The 16,437-nt window shown below is 35.8% G+C and overlaps 1 protein-coding gene across 1 annotated transcript in view; it reads right to left on the bottom strand.

Annotated features, from left to right (window-relative positions):
* LOC141433258 (very long chain fatty acid elongase AAEL008004-like) overlaps positions 1-16,223 on the bottom strand; it is a 35,447-nt gene extending 19,224 nt beyond the window's left edge. Inside the window, exon 1 of the mRNA XM_074095220.1 lies at positions 16,149-16,223. The gene's annotated coding sequence lies outside the window, so the exon portion shown is untranslated. The remainder of the gene's footprint in view (positions 1-16,148) is intronic.
* Positions 16,224-16,437: the final 214 nt, after the last annotated feature.

The following is a 16,437-nucleotide window of genomic DNA, read 5'->3' as shown; positions in this document are numbered from 1 at the left end:
ATTCCGGAAACAGGATTATCAGTCTGTTTCTCTCACACATATAGGCTATCCTTGTCACACACCTTCTCGAATGTTCTCAGTATAGCTGTCTCTTTCTAATCGTGCTATCTCTTTCACTCCTATTGGAAATTTCGCCATATACTGAAATGTACTTCAGAGGCCCATAAGGGGTCCTGAAAACGCCTGAAAACGGGTTTTCAGGTTATGGCGTCATCGGATAGAGGGTGGCCTGAAACGGACTGAAAACATGTTTCAGGCGCCTGAAAACAACGGCAACTTGGGTGAAATTTTGATAAACTAATATGTGATAGAGCATCCTCTGAAACGGCCTGAAACCGTATTCCAGCCTACTGAAAACGCCTCCAATGGGTCGAAAAGCACGATCAAAGTTTCCACCTAACCCACCGCCGTAACAATAATAAACAAAATTGAGGTCTACCACCCCAAAAAATTGTCCTAAACTTTAAATCCCTAAATTTAAGGGAAAAGTCCCCAAGCGCTGATCGAGGGGCAGGGAGAAAGCTCCGCCGCCATATTGAAGCGGGATGAAAGGGGAAGGGTGCTGCGGCCTATTTGATTTTCCCCCAATTCGTGTCTAACAATTTATAGAACTCGTCCACGGGTTTCTAACAACGACGAGGGAGACTTTTCAATGTAAAGACACACCACAATGACAATAAATAAAATCCTGAAAAAGTTTGGAAAACACTGTTTTAAAGAATAAATATAAATAAATAATGAACATCATGGGACACCTTGACTCCGGATCCGGACGTTAATCAAACAGAAATCTTGTCAACTTATACGTAAAATTCATGCTTTAACAAAATTATTTTAAATATTTTTCTTTGAAAATTTGCGTTAGATACCTACGTTGTCATTAAAATTAAGAAAATATATTATTAAGTGTACAACCTCAATGACTATTCTTCAAGTTTTTCAGAAAACGTAATTTTCTTGATTTCATGTAGGTAACTATGTACATTACATTATCTAACAGATCTGCTCTCACTTACAAAGTTTAATATTTTAAGCATTAATCACTTATCAAGCAAAATATTTGCATAACAACAAGTCAATACACTATTTTGCAATTGGGTTCTCCACACCTGACATCGTAAAACGCTGTGATTTTGCAACCAATTAACAAAGACCCTTTATTTACTCCTACTCTCGGGCATCTGTAGTTCTTTACGTATGGTCACAGTTCACCAAACAATGTTCACTTATGCACCTGGATTACACTCTAAGCTGAATAGTAATAATTGTCATATTCGAATGGTTAGAGGTATATGACGAAATGGCCTGTTAACTGGTTGACCTAAATACCGCGGTTCAAAGACTGCTTGGAAAACCTCAGCACTTACACTCTTGTTTAATATGTGTAAGTACTTTAGTGACGTCTTAAAATGCAGAGAAAGGGTTATTGAAAATAAGGTAAAGAGAGCAGTAGGTAGTCTATATCTTTCGCCTATTTACCTACAGTGTTTAGCCGCAGGCTTTGCACGAGTAAATCAGATAAAATTAAATTTCGGGATTTTACTAAATTCCCGTGGAAATTCTCAAAAATACATCGTGGTCTTTATTGACATAGCATTATAAAAAAACCTTGCCAAATTTCATGACTAAGTGACCAAGTACACAGCGGCGCAGATTTAAAGATTTTATTCCGATCCCGTGGAAATACTCGTATCGTGGATGTATCGCTTGCTATTTCTAGTGTACAAGTCATTGTATTGAATTGTATAAAAGAAGCCTTTCCAAATCTCATACAAATCCGTCTAGCAGTTTTAACTTGAAGGAGTAACAAACATACACACACACACACACACACACACATATTGTGAATTTCACATTTATGATATTAGTAGTATAACGAAGCTTTAACGAGTATTTAGTTATTTTATATTGTCTGTTTTGCTCGCAGGACTGATGGCCGATGGGGTCAGAAGATTCTCGAATCGCGTCCGCGGACTGGGAGACGAGCTGTTGGTAGGCCTCCAACAAGACAGGTTAAGATCGCGAGATCACGTTGGATGCGGTAAGCACAAGACCGGTCTGAGTGGAGAGCCTTGGGGGATGCCTATGTCCAGCAGTGGAAGTCTTTCGGTTGACATGATGATGATGTAATGATATTGTCTGTAAAGCATCTGCTAAAATGGCAGGCTTTGTAATTTATTCCTTTCTTTGTTTGTAAATAGAGTAAGGATAAACAAATAGTATTTGAGAGAGTTTCAAGATGAAATCGCAAGTCAGTTACTTGTAAGTTTTTTCTCACGAAATTGGGCCAAAATGGCTAGAAACTATACAACCTTGAAATCATGTGTAATGTTATTCGTAAACCGTAATCGTTCTTTGAATCATCATGAAATTCGCATGGTACTGTTAAACAGCAATGCCACAGTATACCAAAGTAACAGTATTAACGTCTTCATACAAACACACAGTCGCGAGTACCTACGCCGTAGTTAAAACGCCGCGACTGTTTTAACTACGACGTACTATAACCACGGCCAAAATTTTATGTACTTTGAATATAATGGAAGAAAATGTAAAAAAGGAAAGATTTTCTAAAATAAAATAATAATAGGTTTAGTGCACTGTGGCATTGCGTGTGCCAAAAATTTTGCCACATGGCTGGAAATAACACCAGTTTGTTTTTACCTTTGTACCCTTAATAAGGTAAAGGCGATTTACCGATCACATACACTGCTTTGGAAAGTCAACCTTATTGCTTTCACAATACGTCGCAATATCCATTGCATATATTGAAAATACGACTATCTTAAAAAAATACTATATCAGGTAAGTACAGTCACCAGCATTAATATCTGCCACAGCGGAGCGTGCAAAAATATCTGACACGTCCTTCCGGCCCTAGAAATAGAGTCGTATCACAAAGTTATGCACGCTTGTTGTGTCAGATATGGGTGCTGGTGACTGTACTCGATAGCTGCTTTTGATTCTGTAGTAGTATGCTCTAATGAATGGGGCCTTATTAAGGGTTAATCTACACATTTTTATCAGCTATTTGTTTAATTCTACTCCTATCCCATCCTCCCCTACTATTAAACGTATATTTTACATACAGGGTGATTCGGGAAATTTGAGCAAGTCTAACTCTTTAATAAAGGATCAAAGACAACATACTTGCTTATTTACATACATACGCTACGCTCGAAAAACATACCTCTCCTTAGGGCTGTTAGGTATAAAGCTAAAAGTTATTTAATTGTAATTTATTTATCCTTAAAGTTTGAAATAATAAATATATATTTTAAACCTTATTAAATTAATTCTAAATAACTGTAATTTAGGTTATTATCAATTAGTCAATTCTGTTTATTACTCAATTTTAGTACAATAAAGAGTTTACATATACGAGGTGTTTAACTGAAAACCAAAAAGTATTTTGCTCAGAATCGAGTATAGAATAGATTACACTTTGTTTTAAATCAGGTTGTGTTTTTGTTTTTCGATCCCATTTTATTGTGCCCAGTCTAAAATTTACGAACGCAACATGCACCAATTTAGAGTTAGAAATCAATTAGATTTACTGACTTAGCAAAACACACGAATATTTTGGGAGATAATTAAGGTATTCAAAAATAAATGCAATCAACTAACTCAAAATGAAAAAAATATTTTTGGGGTGTCTGAGGTTTTCAGTTATTTAATTAACACCTTGTACACACGTACATACAAGAAATGTTACGGAGGTGGTTTTAGCGGAACCGAAGTCGGAGTCGAAGTTTTTAAATTAATCTGTCATCTCCCAGGATAACAGGATCAAAGGAATTTGGGCACAAATTTGTGCCTCTGGGAGAGGACAGGTTAAGGATGTCAAAATCGGAGTCGGATGTGGTGGCAGAAGAGAAATGTATCCGCAGAAACTTCAATCAAAATCAGACTCCAAATACTTTCAGTTTGATACCTTTATCCGTTCCTGAGAGCGTTTCAAGCTTAGCTGCTCACTCACATACTGCGTTTTCACTCTCGAAGCACGTGTGTATAAACTATTATTTACAAAATAGTGAGACATTATTGACAGAGATCTAATCTGTACAGTGCAAATTATTTTTCATTCATGGTTTTCATACAGTCAAGGGCAAAGATATCGACACGGCCAGTTACAAAAATATGTATACACGACTTTATGCACTTAACAGTCTTAACATTAAGGCAGTGTATACATATTTTTGCAACTTTGGCCGTGTCGATATCTTTGCCCTTGACGTATATTGCAATAATAAAAAAGTTATACTTTACCTTACCGCTTCACTGTATAATTGGAAAATGTTTGAAATGTCCTTTTAGTGATTCGTTTACACCGTCGATGTATTGAATATTTTAAACCTACGTAATGGCTAATTACGTAATTGCAAAAAACTTAATTGATGATGCGATTCAAATAAAAGCCAACAGTTTCACTTACGAACTATTAAAAAATCGACCTTTCTGTCATTCATCAAAATTAATTGGTTTATTGTTAGCCTATTCTTTCCCACTGCTGAGCAAAGCCCTCCCTCGGATTCTTCCACTGCTTTTTGTCCACTGCATACTCGTACAAGGGACAATCCCTCAAGAAGTAATCAAGTTCGTCCCGTCAAAATTATCATTTTAATAATTATAGACATCTAAAATAACGATGTTTGCGGTCGGAATGTGATATATTACTGTAAGGAAATACTTATTCCTAGGGGGCATACAGACTGTCGCAATGATTTGTTTACGCTTATGTTTAATAGCCATCGTTGCATAAACTTAGGCACGACACTAACTTGACATGACACCTATAATTTTAGTCTTATGGTATTATATTATGTGCGAATATTATCTGACTAAACTAGCTGTAGGTACTTGGGAACAAAAACTCGGTTTGGTAATAGTAAGTTGGATAAGTTTGTGTATGTTTTTCCGTACATTTCGATTTTAAAGAGTAGAAATTATGTAAATAAACGTATCACATAATACGTTATTCGCTTATATCAGCTCAAAAAGGCACTACTATTATTTATTCTGTGCCACAGGTTTTTATGGAACCAAGCATGGAAGGGAACTCAGGTTAAAATACTTGAAGGAAACTAGAGTTGCAGGAATAAAAACGGAGTTTATTATTTACGCTGAGCGACACAAGAATAGTATTAAAAATACAAAATATGCATTGTATCAAAAGGAGATTTTATACAAGCAAAATTTAATTTTAAATTACAAACGATGTTGTGGGCGACGGAAAGAAACATACGAAAGAAAAAAGAAAAAATGGTAATGTATTTTTTTCTTTCGTTTTGAGAAAGTACTTTACGTTCACATTTTACTGTACGGTCTCAGTTGAGATAGTTTAGATACATCTGAATGTATATTAAGAGTATTTTACAACTTGAGTTAAAAGCCACAAAACCATTTTACGAACTCCATTACTCTAAAGTGGCAGAATGGAAAAAGCCATGGCTTCTGTTTTTGATGCCAATTTTTTAAAAATCTCTAATCATTTATGTCGAAAAAAATAATGATTATTATTTACTACTATGATATAATAAGTAATAATTTATTGAATCAGGCGTTACTTTGTGGAGGTCCATATTAATGAACTAAAATAATTTCTGTGCTCACCCGCGACCTTACGATAGCTAAGTTTAAGGTGAACACGCATACCTTGCATAAACTTAGCTATCATAAGGTCGCGGGTGATCAAAGAAGTTTTTTTAGTTCATAATAAATAATGATTAATAATTTTCAATGATCTTTTATTTATTTTCTAGAAAGCGTATATAAATTATCTGTTATTACATAACTATATTTTAACATCAATAAATCCGTACCGTTATTTAATAAGACGCAATGCGCTATATCAATATTGATTCTTCATTAAAATCTTACGCGTTTAAATATTCAAACAGTCAGGAAAAGGATATTTGGAAACCTATTTACTTATCCATACATGAAGATCTTGTGAACGAGCCTGCACTTCAAATGTGGGCCAGAGCTATTACAAGTGTTAGTTAAATATCTCTGTGGCTGTGTACTAGCTAGCGGCGTAGCTAGTAATATTTTTTTTCTAATATTTGGTAGGTACATCAGCCAAATATTATATGGTCTACCACCCTAAAGTTGATAATCGTTTGCATGTCATCAAAACAATAATGCCAATAGAAAGAAAGAAAGAAAGAAAGAAAGAAAGAAAAGTTTATTTTGGATCCAAAAAATGTACCACCTAAAACTAAGACTAGAACTAGCACTAAAACTATGTTACTAGGTGACACAGCAGGAAACCAAAAAGGGTCTCCACTCAGCATGTGTCACACATGTCTACACACACATAGACATGTCTGTCATCTTGAAAGTTCGACTTTAGCGACATATTCATTTGATAGGAACTTGTTTTAAAATGGATAGACCACTTATTTGGCTGATGGTACCTTCCTGAATCTAAATCGAAACAATTCTAAAGAACCTTACAGTAATATGAATTGAATGCTAGAGCGCTGACCACAATACAATACAAAATAATTACTCTTAATTGTACATCACATAGAAAACATACAGAAAAACAGGTATAATGGAGAAAATACCTATATAAACAATAGGCGCTTCACTAAAAGTAACTCTTACTAAAATTTTGTTACTTTTAAGGGTTTCTTATTTTATTGACATAATATTACTACGTACAGAAGTTACACTCCTTTGATTTTGAAGAAAGCCGCCGTTTTAATAGACTACGTACGCCGCCAACTCGAGTGTAAGGGTTATCACTTTGTCAGAAAATTAATATAAAATAATCCATAGAAACGTTTAGAAATGTTATTTATAATGCGACTTCAAAAAACTTCTTTTGGTAATTTAAAAAAAAGATAACCTCGAGTTATTTATTTTGTTTATTTCGACATTCGTCCACGCAACAGTTCAGTTCAGTATTACGATTCGCCGTTGTTACAAACGGTACAGTGCAGTGTACTACAGATGTATTTTGTCGGAAAAGTTTGTATTTATGTTACTTCCTCAACTAGCTTACTGAAGCTAATTGAGACAGCAAGATAAATACGAACTTATTCGACAAAATACGGTGGAAAAACATTATTCAATAGATCTGTGTACTGATCTCACAAGCAATAACACAGATATTTAGGTAAAGATCGAAACATTCAAAGCAAGTGTCGCGTCACGCGTGTGCTCGCAGGCGCGCGGCAACCCCCACTGCTTAGACAATCTCAAGTTATCGCGCGCGGTAGGTGTTTATCGCTGTAGGTATTGGCAAGTGACGGATGCCTGCCTGTGATTCTAGTATGACCACAACTAGCAACAAGCACAAAAATCCGACATTGTTGTACAACAAGGTGTTTAAATTCATTGTGTGCATTAAAAGAAATGTCAATCAATATATAACACGCTTTCAAACAATCTATTTAAAACTGTAATTTATTTTAGCTTTTGCATAAGAAAAGATTAAGACAAATTGGTGCGTTCAACAGTTGAATGTGTTGAGCTCTGGTTTTAGTTTTATTTCAACTGTTGGAGAGTTCAAGTAATTCTGGTTGTGGTAATGATAAACCTATGTGGAGTCATTTAGCCAGTTTGTCAACCTTTATATTGTGAATGTTAACGGTAAAGAGAGCTTCAGAGATGCCGCTTTCTTTATAGCAGGCATTGTGTTACAATTATAATAGGTTTTTGTTAAGTAAAAGTCTTAAATTTTTAAAAATGCTTTTTAAAGTCGGTGGATTTGCAAAAGGTTTACTATTTCCAAACGTAATATTATGGGCATATTCATATTAGCAAGATCGGCAACACGTAATTACAGCCCGCAGCACTTAGTCTTGTGTGTAGCTGGGGGACTGAGCGATGCGCGGAGCAGAGTAAGTGTACGTGACATGTGTAAAATCAGATGTGCGCCATTGCCACATGCACAGAGAATAACAGAAACCTTAAAACATGAAAATTATGCCGATGGCAGATATGGGCATGGTGTATGATTATTGAATTAACTTTGTTTAATGTTTATTTGGGCAAAAAACGGTACTTACAATTTAGAAAAAAACTTAAGAAAATAATACTTAAACGAAACATAGACCAGCAAATATGCCACTATTAAAAAACTTTGTTTTTATTATCCATCTTTGCATAATTAATTACGACTAAAATAAGATTATATTAATCGACCTTATTTCCGAATGGTGATTGATTTTATCATCAATTTGACGAAAAAAATCTAGAATAATAAGTTGGGAAACTGTCATATTAAGCCCATAGCAACAATATAAGATGTCTTATGTACACTTAAAAATACAGTGTTAAATATTGTATTGATACGGAATCCTTCATGCGCGTCTGTGACTCGTAAGTCGGTTTTGAGATGACGAATGTCAATATATTTAACACATAGATTTACGAGGTAAATAAATACTTAGCTTTCATTTGAGAATTGATTTGATTGATCATTTGCTTACCCGTGGGATAGGGGTAAAATCTTGAAATCATAACCACTGGGCATAGAGTCATAAAATTTTGCACGCCTGTTTTTAATGCAATTAAGGTCAACTGATAAACTTCGGAAACTGTTTTATATTGCTTTACACGATAGTTGTGATTTTGTTTTTATAGAAGATGCAATTATGCATTGAAGTTATAATTTCGTTGTTTTTTATGCCTTTAGGCATTTGAAATAAAATTTCTCCTAAGTTTTTATTTTATCGCTAGTAGAGCAACAATTTATTATTCAGTGGTACCACGAGGAAAGAACAATTCCTTCTTGACTCACTGGTAGAACAAGTTGGTGGTACAGAATAATGGTTAAATCGTAGTTAAATAAATTAAGAGTTATTCAATAATGTTATCATGATTCACGATTAAGTTGGTTAAGTATCCTTAATCGTTATAATTTGTTAATCAATTACATATACCGATCATGGCTGATTCCTACCGTATGTATTTATCTAAATACGAGTATGTATGTTTATTCGTTGCCTAGTACCCATAGTACAAGCTTTGCTTAGTTTGGGACGAGGTTTGCAGGTGGTAGGACCTTGTGCAAGGTCCGCCCGGATTGCTACCACCATCTTGCTCGCTAATCCTGCCGTGAAATAGCAGTGCTTGCACTGTTGTGTTTCGGCGTGGAGAGTAAGATAGCCGGTGAAATTACTGGCACTTGAGGTGTCCCATCTTAGGCCTCTAGGTTGGCAACGCATCTGCAATCCTCCTGGTGTTGCAGGTGTCTATGGGCGGTGGTGATCTCTTACCATCAGGAGACCCACTTGCTCGTTTGCCATCCAGTCGAATAAAAAAAAAAGGTCAATTGGTTTAAATGGTCCCATGATATTTATATATTTAATTACAATTCGAAATTGTTAATCGGTCATTCGGGATAGAATTTTTACTTAATATGTTTATGTTGATGATAGGAAGCTGAATTCCTCTAAGACTCATAATATGACTTCGCTATGAAGCCAGACTTTTATTCGAGCCACAATTTACAGCATACTTCTTTTTCGGGTCAATGACATATGAGTTAGACTTGGCTGATTATTTTAACCGCTAACTGTTAGACTTAGAACTTTAAACCGCAAGCATTTTGGTCTAACCACATTCCTGACCATCCTAGAATTGTAACCGCGAGAAAATCTTTTAGTCCCAAAAGTACTTATAAGTTTTAACAACTTCGATATAAAACTCGGAAATACTTCCCAATTTTAAATAAATATTCCTAGTTATTAATATTTTCTCTAAATCATAATTGAAAACTAGGACACATCGATTAAAACAGACAAGTGTAGCTGGGGCTGGGAAGTAAATTTAATTAGGTATACTAGCTGCTGACTTTGGGGCTTTCGGGGCTGGGCTAACTTTGGGGGCGGCAGACGTGAGCTTGCCTTCGGCCAAAAGCTTAATGGTTACTTGACCTGAAATGTATATTTCAAAATTACTATTTTTATTATTTATTTATGACGGTGGAAGCATTCTACACTTCCACTGAACGTAGATATAGTAAGTGTTTAGTTTTGTAACTAAGGGACCCCATAGGTAGATCACTGTGTTATAATTATTTTGTTTTTTTTTCTTTAATTGTATACTGTAAGTTTTTAAGTATTTTATTTGTAATTATTTTATTTGAAAAAAAAAATACTCTGCCAAGTTTCTTGCGGCGCATTATTCTTGGCAATGATGGTCTTTCCGAAAGCGCTGGTAGTTTAAAAAATGACGTGTAAAAGTGCCCATCGCGGCCGATCAACTATTAATAACTTTATCTGGGCCAATCAACTATTTTACCGACACCTTGGACGTCTCCTGCGTTAACAAAATTGTCTCTGGCGTTACCAAAAAATCGTACTTCCAAGATATTTCACGGTTTAATAGGTTGAACTTACGTAGGATTGCATGTATTCACGTACACCATCTATTAAATTACAGAAAAAACATGTTTACTTACAAAAATCTGCAATTGTTTGAAAAATGTCGCGGACAGATTAGTGTCGGTAAAAAGTTTATTGGCCCATCTACCAAATATAAAAACTGGCCAAGAGCGTGTCGGACACGCCCAAACTAGGGCTCCGTAGCCATTACGAAAAATGAAGTAATATTTTTCTAAGGATTTCGTATTTTATACGTAATCTTCCAAGTTTAGGTATATTTTATACCTTAGACTGCTATTTACTCATAAACTACTAATAATTCTCAAGCAAACTTAGCCGTTATAGTTTTTATTGAAAGTTTGATATACTTACTACCATCCTGAATTTTTTAAATTTTTTCCACCCACCGGATTAGATTTTAGAGGGGGGGGACGCTCGATTTTTAATGAAAATTTGCACTTTAAAGTTGAATATTTCGCAAACAAAGCACTGAATCAAAAAATCGTTGTAGCTATCCCCTAATCGTTTTAAAAGACCTATCCAACGATACCCCACACTATAGGATTGGATGAGAAAAAAAAAATCACCCCTACTTTAGGTCAATGGGAGGTACCCTAAAAAAAATTTTTTTTGACTTTTTAATTGTACTATTTTATCGGCATAGTTTACTATATACCCTTGCAAAATTCAGCTTTCTTGCATTGATAGCCCCTGAGCAAAGCCGCGGACGGATAGACAGACAGACAGACAGACCGACATGGCGAAACTATAAGGGTTCCGTTTTTGCCATTTTGGCTTGGAACGTCTCACCGTTTTCAAGAATTATGGATTTTTACGATTTTTTATTTTAAATACTATTTATTTTTATACTATTTAAAATATTGTCTCATTCTTTTTTCAATTTAATTTTGCCTCATCTCCTGAACTTTAGTCAAGTTTTGAAATTATAATATGACTATTGTTCAGATTACTAGCTAGCATACAGATAACGTATGGTGGCCATTCTCATTTGTACGCTATGTTGAGGAGCGGTGTCTCTTAACACAAGCATATTAATGCCTAAAAAGAGGCACCAACTCAGATTTGGTGTTATGTCTTAAGTTAATAAATAAACTATTTTTATTTTATTTTATTTATTTTAAGTCTAATTACCGTGTCACTAATGTGGAAAAAGCGGCACGGTAATTAGACTGGGGCTTACATGAATAAAAATCAGAGTTGCTCAGCGAGCTACGGAAAGAGCTATGCTTGGGGTTTCTCTACGGGATCTAATTAGAAATGAGGAGACGCTGGTCGAACGAGGATCACTGACATAGCCAGTCGAATTAGCTCGTTTAAGTGGCAATGAGCAGGCCATAATAGTACAACAGATGGCCGCGGATCGGCAAGCGCAGCGTAGGTTGTCTACCAATGAGATGGACGAATTACCTGGTGAAAGCCGCGGGTTCACAGTGGATGCAGGCCGTTTCCAACAGAAGCAACTGAAGCTCTTTGGGGGAGGCTCCAACAGTGGACATCCTACGGTCTATGGTGGTGATGATGGTGAATCGACTGGTAGCTAGTGTAAACTTTCCCTACTGACCATATCAGTACCCCCGAAATGTCGGCATTTATTTTAGCTGCATGTCGCATGATCTACTTATATCATGACTATAATCAACGAGTAAAGCACGAAAGCGACTTTCCTTTTCTTTACTCATATTATAACGACAGTCGTCCAAATGTACGGTAAACTATGTTTTCATTGAAACGCATAATTATGTAATCGCGACCCTTTTTACTTTTTTCATGGCGCGGCACTTTCTTGTTTTGGATAACCACATGGTTTAGTTTTTGTTTCATTGTTATGAAGTCAGTGTTCATAGTATCAATAATGGTATTACTCTATTTGTGTATTAGATGAGCTAATAAATTGTATCTGATAACTTAAAATAACTTTTAAGTTTTGAGTAATCATCATCACCACCATCATAAATCAGCCGTAGGACATCCCCTGTTGGTTATAAGTAAGTCTTGAAAAATAGTGCATTTTATTTGTCAAAATTAGTAAAGTAGCTAGTGGCTTCAACATAGTTGTGCCCTATTTCATGGGAATTTTGCAATTTTTTTTTCTATATTGCATCATAATATTCACAATAGAAGCCACAAAAGAAAATTTACACATTTTAGCCCCAAGGGCTTATTAAATTGATTACAATCGTTTATCAACAAGCAGACACATCAAATGAAGTAGTTTCTGCGTGAAAGAGTAACAAACATCCATCCATCGCCATACTTAAAGAAATGTGCTTATTTTTTATTGCCCATCTTCTTCCCACCATATATCTGGTGAAATATGGATCTCAGAGAAAAAATGTATAAAATCTTATTTACAGATAATTTTATGCAGACTACTTATGTCTTAAAACATTTTTTGCTGTGGGCCAGCGTTTACGAAAAACTAAAAAATGGGACCTTTGCACTTCGTACTGTTAGTATGTGGTTTAAAACACCATTCTTACACTATGCCAAAATTCGCTTATACACGAGTTTTCCCCTAAGATGCAGTTTTTGGTCTTCGTTGGGTAGGCTACTACGTAAAAACCAGGTCTTCAGTCAAAGGTTTATACAAGCTTTTTTTCTGACTGTACTTTTTGTTGACTGTACTGGTATTGTCACCCAAACTACATTTGCATACCAAATTTTAAGTCGATGCCATTAACCATTGAAACGTTCCGTCCTGCGGAGACGATCCTGGCTGGACTACCAGGATATCACCACTTTCAAGTCAATCCAACCAGTAGTCGGAAGTCCTGTGGAGACAAATCTGGCCGGACTACTAGGATGTCACTACCAGATTATTGTATTGTCAACATACGTATATTAAATTTCAAGTCAATCCAACTACTGGAAGTTGGTTGAATTTAACTTGCAAGATTTTATTAGAGACAGACAGACAACGGAACAGGGGAAACTGAATAAAAACTTGTAAAAACCGCACACCTCTTACGGTAGGTGATGCGTCAGTTATTCGGTTACACTATAGTCTCATGCTTGAAGTTGGGCCGACCAATCAGAGGGCGGCAATTATAGTAATATTCTTTTCAAAGTGTACGTTTAGGAACACTCTATTACCTAGTGTATTCTTCTAACGCTGACGATCTATCAAGATATCGCCATCGTGTAATGTATACGAGACGGAATGCCAATTATACTTCAACCGCTACTATTACCTCAACTTTCACACGAACAGGATACCAGAGTGAGACGGCGACTGTACCTACCTACTTTGATCCATACACAGATAATCGTTACAAATGGATTTAAATCATTATAACCGCTGTTTCTCGCGTCTAACATTGAAGTGTACGAAGTTCACGCTTTGCTGGTTCAATATTCAGCGTTTTTACGTAGTACCTAGTTGATAACTTGTTTACAATTCATATCGACCTCTAAGAACATGTCTACCCATGAATTATTATTTATGAAGACGCATATGGAAACTTAAATTCTTGTTACATAATTGTATGCTGGCTATGTATATGTGCAATAGCCGTATCTAATAAATTTCCCACCACAATCAACTAACAAGTGTCAAGCATAGGTTATCGTTTACGAAGCGATGCACGTTTTGATGCCGAAGACCGATTTGACGCGGTGTAGTAAAAGTACAGTTGAGTTATGGCGTACTGAGGGAGAGACCTTTATCCAATAGTGGACGCGGGGATTCCAGCTGATGGTGATGATGATTCTTTTGAGAATTCCCAAGGGAATTTAATAAATTAAACTCAACTGCTAACCCTAGGTGCACGCGGACGAAGCTATGGGTAAAGGCTTGTAATCGATATCAATCACGTAAATTTCTGCAATGTTTGACCAAATAAATGAATACCTACCGACTACAGAAGGGTAGGTTATTAACGTACATTATCCACGACGAATGAGAGCGCCTAGGTCCGCGTAATAAATAGCTAAAAGAATTAAAAATACCGACCTGCCCAAGCCCTCAAATTCTGTGAGGAGGTCAGTTTTAATAAGCATATATGAAAAGGGAAGGGCGGAGGGTTAATCTTAAAAAAAAACAGAGAATCTGAAACACGTGTGTCGAGAAAATGACGATGGTTTGAAATTTCTAATGGACGCTAGACTTTTGCATTATAAAGAACAAGTATTATTGTATGATGAGGCGTGTGTCCAGGAAAGAGATGAGTGCATGCGGAACGATGAACCCGTTTCGAGTAATTTTCTTTTATTCAGCATCTGCCTGTAATTAATTACTACTTTCTCATATTTTATCTTATCTCTGATTCGTAGTGCAGCCTGTCAATGAATTATCTAGTGAAGATCGCACCGTTTATCCTTTATTTTACGCACAATAAAGATTTATATTGGTCTTTATTCTTTTGAAAATAAGTCCCAGTTTTGATTGATCCAGGAGTGACACTAATTTCGCGTCGCGTGTCAATACGCCATTCATCGTTAATTATAGATTCGTTGTCGAAGACGCAAGTCGATGCAATTATGTAAGTGAAGTACTAAGCTATAACATACTTCTGAAGGTTAAAATCATCTTGATCTCCCAACAATTGGCTAAGTTAAGTTTTTTGAAGAGGAGCAGTTTTTTTTTTCAATAGTCTTGGTACTTACTAAAAAAAAACTAATCCCACTAATATTATAAATGCGAAAGTTTGTGTCTGTTTGTTGGTTTGTGTTTTTATTTGTTACTTCATCACGTCTGAACCACTGAACCGATTTAGATGAAATTCGGTATACAGACAGGTACAAAGGACAGGAAAATTGCATAGTTCCCGCGGAACAGCGATAAACGAATTCTGCGCGGACGAAGTGGCGGGTAACGGCTAGTACCTTTCGTTCTGTGTTGAAATGTTAACCGTCACTTGACAATTTTTAACCCCCGACGCAAAAAGAGGGGTGTTATAAGTTTGACCGCTATGTGTGTCTGTGTGTCTGTCTGTGGAACCGTAGCTCTTAAACGGGTGAACCGATTTGAACGCGGTTTTTTTATAATTGGCAGCGATGGTTTTGGACATGTTTTATGAAAATTGTTTCAGCCGTTTTTGAGATATTGAACTTTGGAAGTGACAATATCGGGGGTTATCCAACTTTTTGTTGGTTAGGTTATGTCATCATCAAATGAAACAATAAATAACGATATTTATTTAATGTTGACAAGTGACAGATGATATCGCGTTGCATTTTCATTTACGAGTAAAAGCAAGGAAGCTTGTCTGCCATTACCTTTGCAAATATCATCTCGATCAAAAAAAGTCTTATTAAAGTATATTATGGTCCTTGTAAGAAACATGGACCAGAACAAACTACTTTTCTGCTCAACGACCTCGCGTGCAATCCGCGTCTGTTCTCAAGAAAATCTCAATTTGGGTTTGCAACGATACGGAATAGCAAAGTAATAATGATGATCGTCGAATTAAAAAAAAACTGCATTTAAATCATTACTGTGTGTCGTATTGACCTCGTAGGGCCTAGCGTAATATATATAATTGACATAATATTTGAACTTCACTTGATTGACGTTTGGTTTAAATTGCGAAATACCTATTGTTACAAAATAAAAAGACGACACAAATATTGAAACAAGTCTTAACAATTACTTACGCATATGCGCACTCCAGCGTCTTAAGTAGTCACGCCATTGTGTGCTACATGATAGGTACCTAGCTAGGTACTTTTTTAACTTTTTATTAATTGACGGAAATAATACAAATGGACAGCAATTTTTGCTTCGTTGATGCAGCAATTATCAGCCCGTAAAGCTATTAAGAGATTAAAGAAATATTTACTTACCAACTTATAGTAAAATTTCTAGTTTTTACAGGGTTTTGTATAACGTTAGCACAAACGGAACCCTTAAGGATCACTTTCTTGAGTCTATCCGTCTGAAATTCTTAGTTTTTTATGCCAGTCTGCCTATTTTAGTAACCAAACTAAAATGACCCCACACTACGAACATTTTGCTTAAGAGCAGGGTATCTGCTTATACTGGATATTCATAGATATAGGTAGAGCCATTCACGATGACGCGTGCCATGGTTCTTATTACAATGTCCTTAATGTTTAATTTTGACAAAATCAA

This window comes from Choristoneura fumiferana, chromosome 12 (assembly GCF_025370935.1).
Source record: "Choristoneura fumiferana chromosome 12, NRCan_CFum_1, whole genome shotgun sequence".
NCBI classification, from domain to species: Eukaryota; Metazoa; Arthropoda; class Insecta; order Lepidoptera; family Tortricidae; genus Choristoneura; species Choristoneura fumiferana.
The sequence above is the reverse complement of the archived record's forward strand: the minus strand, read 5'-3'. Positions and strand labels throughout refer to the sequence as shown.